The sequence below is a fragment of the Cicer arietinum genome, chromosome 3 (assembly GCF_000331145.2).
Source record: "Cicer arietinum cultivar CDC Frontier isolate Library 1 chromosome 3, Cicar.CDCFrontier_v2.0, whole genome shotgun sequence".
NCBI lineage: Eukaryota > Viridiplantae > Streptophyta > Magnoliopsida > Fabales > Fabaceae > Cicer > Cicer arietinum.
The window spans coordinates 37940367-37948679 of NC_021162.2; positions in this window are offsets into that span (position 1 = coordinate 37940367).

The following is an 8313-nucleotide window of genomic DNA, read 5'->3' on the forward strand; positions in this document are numbered from 1 at the left end:
TCTTTACTACGTTTATTGTATTCCATTTCGGTTTTTAGTCAATGTAGTTCGTCTAATAAGTGCACTAGTGACAATGGATTAACATTTAGGTCATTTTGATATTTAATAGGTTATTTTTAGTCCATTTCGGTTCTTAGTCAAAGTAGTTCGTCGAATAAATGCACTAGTTTCAATGGATTAAGATTTTAGGTCATTTTAGTATTTAACAGGTTTAATCTACTCCATTTTCTTTCTTAGGCATCATAATAATTGCACAGGTTTCAATGGATTAAGATTTTAGGTCATTTATGTTTTTACTACGATTATTCTAGTCCATTTTGGTTATTAGTCAATGTATTTTGTCTAATAAGTGCACTCATTTCAATTGATTAAAAATTTAGATTATTTATGTTTTTAATAAGTTTATTCTAATCCATTTAAGTTTTTAGTCAATGTACTTCGTCTAATTAGTTCATTAGTTTCAATTGATTAAGATTTTAGATCATTTTTTTCTTTACTAGGTTTATTCTAATTCACTTTGGTTATTAGTCATTGTATTTCGGGTATTAAGTGTACTCATTTCAATGGATTAATACTTTAAATTATTTTTTGTATATAATAAGTTTATTCTTGTCGATTTTTGTTCTTAGGCAAAGTAATAGTTGCACAAGTTTCAATGGATTAATATAGCAAGTTTCAATGGATTTTTATTCTTGTCAAGTTTGATTCTTTGTCAATGTATTTCATCTAATAAGAGCACTTGTTTCAATGAATTAAGATTTTAGGTCATTTTTGTCTTTAATAAGATTATTCTAATCCACGTATGTTCTTAGTCAATGTAGTTCGTCTAATAAATGCAATAGCTTCAATACATTAAGATTTTAGTTCATTTTGGTCTTTAAAAGGTTTATTCTAGAATATTTTGATTCTTAGGCAACGTAATAATTGCACAAGTTTCAATGGATTCAGATTTTAGGTCGTTTTTTTCTTTGCTACGTTTATTCTAGTCCATCTCGGTTTAAATCAATGCAGTTCGTCTAATAAGTGAACTAGTTTCAATGGATTAAGATTTTAAGTGATTATGGACTTTAATAGGTTTATTCTAGTCCATTTTGGTTCTGAGTCAAGGTATTTTGTCTCATACGTACACTACTTTCAAGGGATTAAGATCTTAGGTAAATTTGGTCTTTAATAGATTTATTCTAATTCATTTTTGTTCTAAGGCAACATAATAACTGAACAAGTTTCAATGGATTAAGATTTTAGGTCATTTTGGCATTTACTACGTTTATTTTAGTTCATTTTGGTTCTTAGTGAATGTAGTTCGTCTAATAAATGCACTAGTTTCAATGGATTAAGATTTTATGTTGTTTTGGTCTTTACTATGTTTATTTTAGTCGATTTTAGTCTTTACTACGTAATAATTGCACAAGTTTCAATGCACTAGTTGTTTTGGTCTTTGCAACGTAATAATTGCACAAGTTTCAATGGATGAAGGTTTTAGGTCAATTATGTCTTTACTACATTTATTCTAGTCCATTTTGATTCTTAGTCAATGTAGTTCATTTAATAAGTGCATTAGTTTCAATGTAGTTCATTTAATAAGTGCACTAGTTTCAATGGATTAATATTTGAGGTCATTTTGTTCTTTAATAAGTTTAGTCTAATCCATTTGGTTTCTTAGGAAAAGTAATAATTGCACTAGTTTCAATGGACTAAGATTTAGGTCATTTTCGTATATCTTATATTTATTCTAGTACATTTTGGTTCTAAGTCAATGTATTTCGTCTAATAAGTGTACTTTTCAGTAGATTATGATTTTAGGTTGTTTTGGTCTTTATTATGTTTATTCTAGCCCATTTAGGTTCTTAGACAACTTAATAGTTGCACAAGTTTCCATGGCTTAAGATTTTAGTTCTTTTTGGTCTTTACTATGTTTATTCTAATCTATTTTGGTTCTTAGCCAATGTTGTTTGTTAATAAGTGCACTAGTTTAATGCATTAAGATTTTAGGTCACTTGGATCTTTAATAAATTTATTCTAATCCATTTGGGTTATTTGGCAACGTAATAATTGACCAAGTTTTAGTGGATTAAGATTTTAGGTGATTTTCGTCTCTACTACATTTATTCTAGTTCATTTTTGTTGTTATTCAATGTATTTTGTCTAATAAGTGCACTTGTTTCAATGGATTAAGATTTTAGGTCATTTATGTCTTTACTACGCATTTTCTGGTCCATTTAGGTTCTTAGGCGATGTATTTCGTCTAATTACTGCCTTAGTTTTAATGGATTAAGATTTTAGATCATTTTTGTCTTTACTAGATTTATTTTAGTCCATTTTGGTTCTTAGTCTTTGTATTTCAAATAATAAGTGCATCAATTTCAATATATTAAGATATTAGTTCATTTTGGTCTTTAATAGGTATATTCTAATCTATTTTGATTCTTAGACAACGTAATAATTGCACAAGTTTCAATGGATTATGATTTTAGGTCGTTTGAATCTTTACTACGTTTATTCTAAACTATTATGGTTTTAGTCAATGTATTTCGTCTAATAAGTCCATAAGTTTCAATGGATTAATATTTTAGGTCAATTTGGTCTTTAATAAGTTTATTCTACTCCATTTTTTTAGGCAACGTAATAATTGCACAAGTTCTAATGGATTAAGATTTTAGGTCTTTTTGGTCTTTACTATGTTTATTCTAGTCTATTTCGGTTCTTAGCCAATGTTGTTTGTTAATAAGTGCACTAGTTTCAATACATTAAGATTTTAGATCATTTTTATTCATGTCGATTTTGTCTTTATTATGTTTAATCTAGTCCACTTTAATTCTTAGGCAACGTTATTATTGTACAAGTTTCAATGAATTAAGATTTTAAGTTATTTTGGTCTCTAATCCATTTATTCTAGTACATTTGGGTTCTTAGTCAATTTATTTCCGATAATTAGGGCATTAGTTTCAATGGACTAAGATTTTAGGTTATTTTGGTCTTTATTATGTTTATGCCAATCAATTTTGGTTCTTAGGCAAGGTAATAAATGCACAAGTTTCTATGAATAAAGATTTGATGTCATTTTTATCTTTACTACGTTTATTCTAGTCCATTATTGTTCCTAGTCAAATTATTTCATCTAACAAGAGCACTCTTTTCAATGGATTAAGATTTTAGGTTATTTTGGTCTTTACTATGTTTATTCTTGTCCATTTAGGTTTTTAGTCAATGTATTTCGTCTAATTAGTGCAATAGTTTCAATTGATTTAGATTTTAGATCATTTTCTCATTTACTAGGTTTATTCTAGTCATTTTTGGTGCTTAGTCAATGTATTTCGTCTAATTAATGCATTAGTTTCAATGGATGAAGATTTTAGATCATTTTTATGATTACTAGGTTTATTCTAGTCAATTTTGGTTCTTAGTCAATTTATATCGTCTAATCAGTGCACTAGTTTCAAAGGATTAAGATTTTAGATCATTTTAACCTTTAATAGGGTTATTCTAATCCATTTTTGTTCTTAGGCAATGCAATAATTGCACAAGTTTCAATGGATTAAAATTTTAGGTCATTTTGGTCTTTACTACATTTGTTATAGTCCATTTTGTTTCTTAGTCAATGTAGTTCGTCTAATAAATGCACTAGTTTCAATAGATTAAGATTTTAGGTAATTTTTGTTTCTATAGGTTTATTCTAATCTATTTTTGTTCTTAAGAAACGTAATAATTGCTCAAGTTTTAATGGATTAAAATTTTATGTCATTTTTGTCTTTTCTACGTTTATTCTAGTGCATTTAGGTTCTAAGTCAATGTATTACGTCTAATTAGTGCATTAATTTCAGTGGATTAAGATTTTAGATCATTTTCGTCTTTACTAGGTTCATTCTAGTCCATTTTGGTTCTTAGTCATTGTATTTTGTGTAATATGTACACTGGTAAATGTATTAGAATAAGCCGATGGATGAGGAAAATAAGTGCACAAGATTGGTTAAGAATCAAAATGTATTAGAATAAGCTGAGGAATGACAAAAAATGACCTAAATTTTAATCCAATTACACAAACACATTTAATGGGTACACAAGTTTGGTTATGAACTAAAATGGATTAAAAAAAAGCCGAGGGATGACGTAAAATGACCTAAATGTTAATCTAGTGACACAAACACAGTTATTGAACTAACTGCATTGGCTAAGAACACAAATGGATTAGAATAAGCCGATGGAGGACGAAAGTGACCTAAATGTTAATCCAATGATACAAATAGACTTATTGGATGCACAAAATTGGTTGACAAACCAAAATGGATTAGAATATGCAGAGGGTTGACGAAAATGACCTAAATGTTAATCCAAGGATACAAACGCACTTATTGAATGCGCAAGATTAGTTGACAACCAAAATAGATTAGAATAAGCAGAGGGGTGACGAAAATGACTCAAATGTTAATCCAATGAAACAAACACACTTAATGGATCCACAAGATTGGTTCATAACCAAAATGGATTAGAATAAGTCAAGGGATTATGAAAAATGACCTAAATGTTAATCTAATGACACAAACGCAGTTATTAGACGAACTACATTGGCTAAGAACACAAATGGATTAGAATAAGCCGAGGTAGGATGAAAGTGACCTAAATGTTAATCCAAGGACACAAATGTACTTATTGGATGCACAAATTTTGTTAACAAACCAAATTGGATTAGAATAAGCCGAAGGATGACAAAAATTACCTAAATGTTAATCCAAGGATACAAACGCATTTATTGGATGCCCATGATTGGTTAACATCCAAAATAGATTAGAATAACCGAAGGAATGACGAAAATGGTCTAAATGTTAATGCAATGACACAAACACACTTAATGGATGCACAAAATTGGTTAAGAACTAAAATGTATTCAGGATTTTTTCTCAACACCCCATGTCTCACAAATGTTCTACAAACTCATTTTCATCTCATGGTACTTTGATCTCACTTCCTACAATTTTACATTGCCTTTTTTTTTCCACTACATTTGGCAAGCACTTCCTTTAATTATGCAAGCTTCTAAGTCAAAAGAGTTTGGAAGAAAGTTTAGTTCAATTGATCTACACTTTTTTAGGTCAAATGTTGGACTTAAATGTTAGAAAAATGCATTCCTACTTCGATAAATCTATTTCCCACCCCAAAATTTAGATGCTACATCCTTAAAATTATAAGAAATTTCAATTTTGTCTTCCATTTTATTTATAAAAAATATTTAGTAGAAGAAATATATTCTGCATATTTTTAAAATAAAAAATTCAAAATTCCAATTTTTTGCACTTAAACATTTTTTTTAAAATAAAGATGTTGAGTAGCATTTGAATTTTGTGTGGATCTGGAGAACACTGACATTAATTTTTGACAAATTAATTATTAATTCTTTTAAATTTTTTAAATTTTCAAAATTTCGGTATTGTAACACCCCGTTTTTCAAAGCGAGGGTATTTTTTTTTTTGAAAGAGATTAAACTAAAACAGAGAAGTAAACAAGGAAATGCCTTTGGATAAATAATTGAGTCATTATAATTTACAAGCAGCGGAAAAGTTTCTCCAAATATAAATCCAAAGCATTTACACAATAACAAATGGTACATGGAACCCATTCAAATAAGATGTCAAACTGACAATATTAGTGTAAGTACAGTTTTCCAAATCAAAATACTCCAACCCAAAAAGAAGGATGTCTAGTCCCTATACATCAACCTAATCTGATCATCCTACCAAAAACTATACACCTTGAGTGATCTCCACGCGCCCCGTGAGATCCTCCTACATAGCTTCCGTCAAGCATTCTCATCCGTAGGGTAGGAACCGGTAGGATCGTCCTGACTCTCATCTGAGGGCAAAGCCCAGATTTCCACAATAGTTGTAAAGGGTCACCAACCGAAATTAACAGATAACACATAACATTTAAGTTTTAAATGCACAAAATAACCTTTCAACTAAGCATGCACCTTAAAAGGATTTCTCATATGCTAAAAGTTCATATAATGCTTGCAAAATAAAAATGAAGGCAAAATAAGTCTTAAATCAATCAGGCAATAAACCACTGGCCAATCCATTGATGAACCAATTGAACAATCGATCATCTAACTCAAAATCAGAAATTTCACTGTGCCAATCGATTGGGAAATCGATTTGGTTGAAGGTTTTTAGAAAAAAATGAACTCTGGGCTTAAATCAATCGATTGGGAAATCGATTGAATGAGTAACTGAGCCCCCGAATCAAAGCCAATCGATTTCGAAATCGATTAGGTCACATATGGCTGAGCTCCTGACTTACTGTCAATCGATTACCAAATCGATTTCTTAAAAAGGTTTTGAAAAACATATTTCGAAATCGATTGGCAAATCGATTTTGTCAAATTTGGGAAGTCCCTGTAACTCATCAAATCGATTGGGAAATCGATTTCCCTACGTATTCTTCCAAAAATACTTAAACTAATTCAATCACCCTCACACATAACTCCAAAACTTAACACTTAGCAATTCACACACAATCACCACGACGAATTGGGTTTCGAAAATAGTTTTACAATCCGTCGCGCTCACACACGATAATCAATACATAACACTTAGAAATCCCAACACAATTACCACGACAATTCCAATTCAAACCACTCAATCATAAACTCGAATCAAACACGACTCGCGTGCCAAGCACCCTAATGCAATGCGTATATGCCAAAATGCATGGACTCGGAATTCCAAACCAAACCCTCCTCGAAGGGCCGTAACTCATAATTGTACCGCCTATCGCAGGCCAAAGTACCAATTACCGAGGTGCCACCTATCACGGGTTCAGCACGATTTACTAAAAAGCATAAATCATAAACGTACCACCTATCACGGGTCAGTACAGTTTACCGAGGTGCCACCTATCACGGGTCAGCACGATTTACTAAAAGAAAAAGCGTAAGTCGTAAACGTGCCGCCTATCACAGGCCAATATAGTTTACCGAGGTGCCACCTATCACGGGTTCAACACAACTTACTAAACGTAAACCGTAAACGTACCACCTATCACGGGTCAGTACAGTTTACCGAGCTGCCACCTATCACGGGTTCAGCACAATTTACCAAAATGAAATGCATGAGCATACACAGACTTCGTTCACCACAATCGTTAAGCAAATGCAGATATTAAAAGATTCCTCATTTCTAATACTCATTTGACTTAAACGATTTTCACAACAAATATTAAGCAAACAGAAATATTAAGAGATTCCCCATTCTTAATACTCTTTTAACTTAAACGATTTTCTAAAACAACATTAAGTAAACCGAGTTATTAAAAGATTCCCCATTTTTAATACTCGTTTGACTCTAATGGTTTTCACGCCAACATTAAGTAAACGTAGACATTAAGAGATTCCCCATTCTTAATACTCTTTTAACTTAAACGATTTTCTAAAACAACATTAAGTAAACCGAGTTATTAAAAGATTCCCCATTTTTAATACTCGTTTGACTCTAATGGTTTTCACGCCAACATTAAGTAAACGTAGACATTAAGAGATTCCCCATTCTTAATACTCATTTAACTTAATGATTTTCAAAACAAAACATTAAGTAACGGAGACATTAAGAGATTCCCCTTTCTTAACGCCCAGTTAACTTAAACGATTTTCCAAAACAACATTAAGTAACCCAGACATTAAGAGATTCCCCATTCTTAATATCCAGTTAACTTAATGATTTTCAACACAAAACATTAAGTAACCGAGACATTAAGAGATTCCTCATTCTTAACGCCCAGTTAACTTAAACGATTTTCCAAAACAACAGTAAATAAATAAGTCATTAAGAGATTCCCTATTCTTAATACTTATTTAACTTAAAACGATTTTTCACAAACAAACACACATTAAGTAAACGAGACATTAAGAGATTCCCCATTCTTAATACTCGTTTAACTCTAATGGTTTTCAAATTTCACAACAAAACCAACTCAAAACATATTATCAAATTCAATTCACAATCCACACCAAAACACATCAAATTTCATCGGTATTAACTTAGAACACGTCAAATACGACGAACACAAATCAACACAACATAACACTCAAACACATCAAATTTCATTTACCCATAATCATACACAAATGAGTTAAGTTCATTTTCCACGAAACATCCATCAAATATAACCAAAACCTAACTCTAAGATTTTACCCATAAAGTCTTAGATCCATTTTCCCCCAAATCAATACTCAAACCCTAACAAGATCCTTTCCACACAATCACAGATAAGTCCCTAAATGCAAACTAAAAGTTTGGAAGGAGCCCTTACCTCAACGTTAGCTTT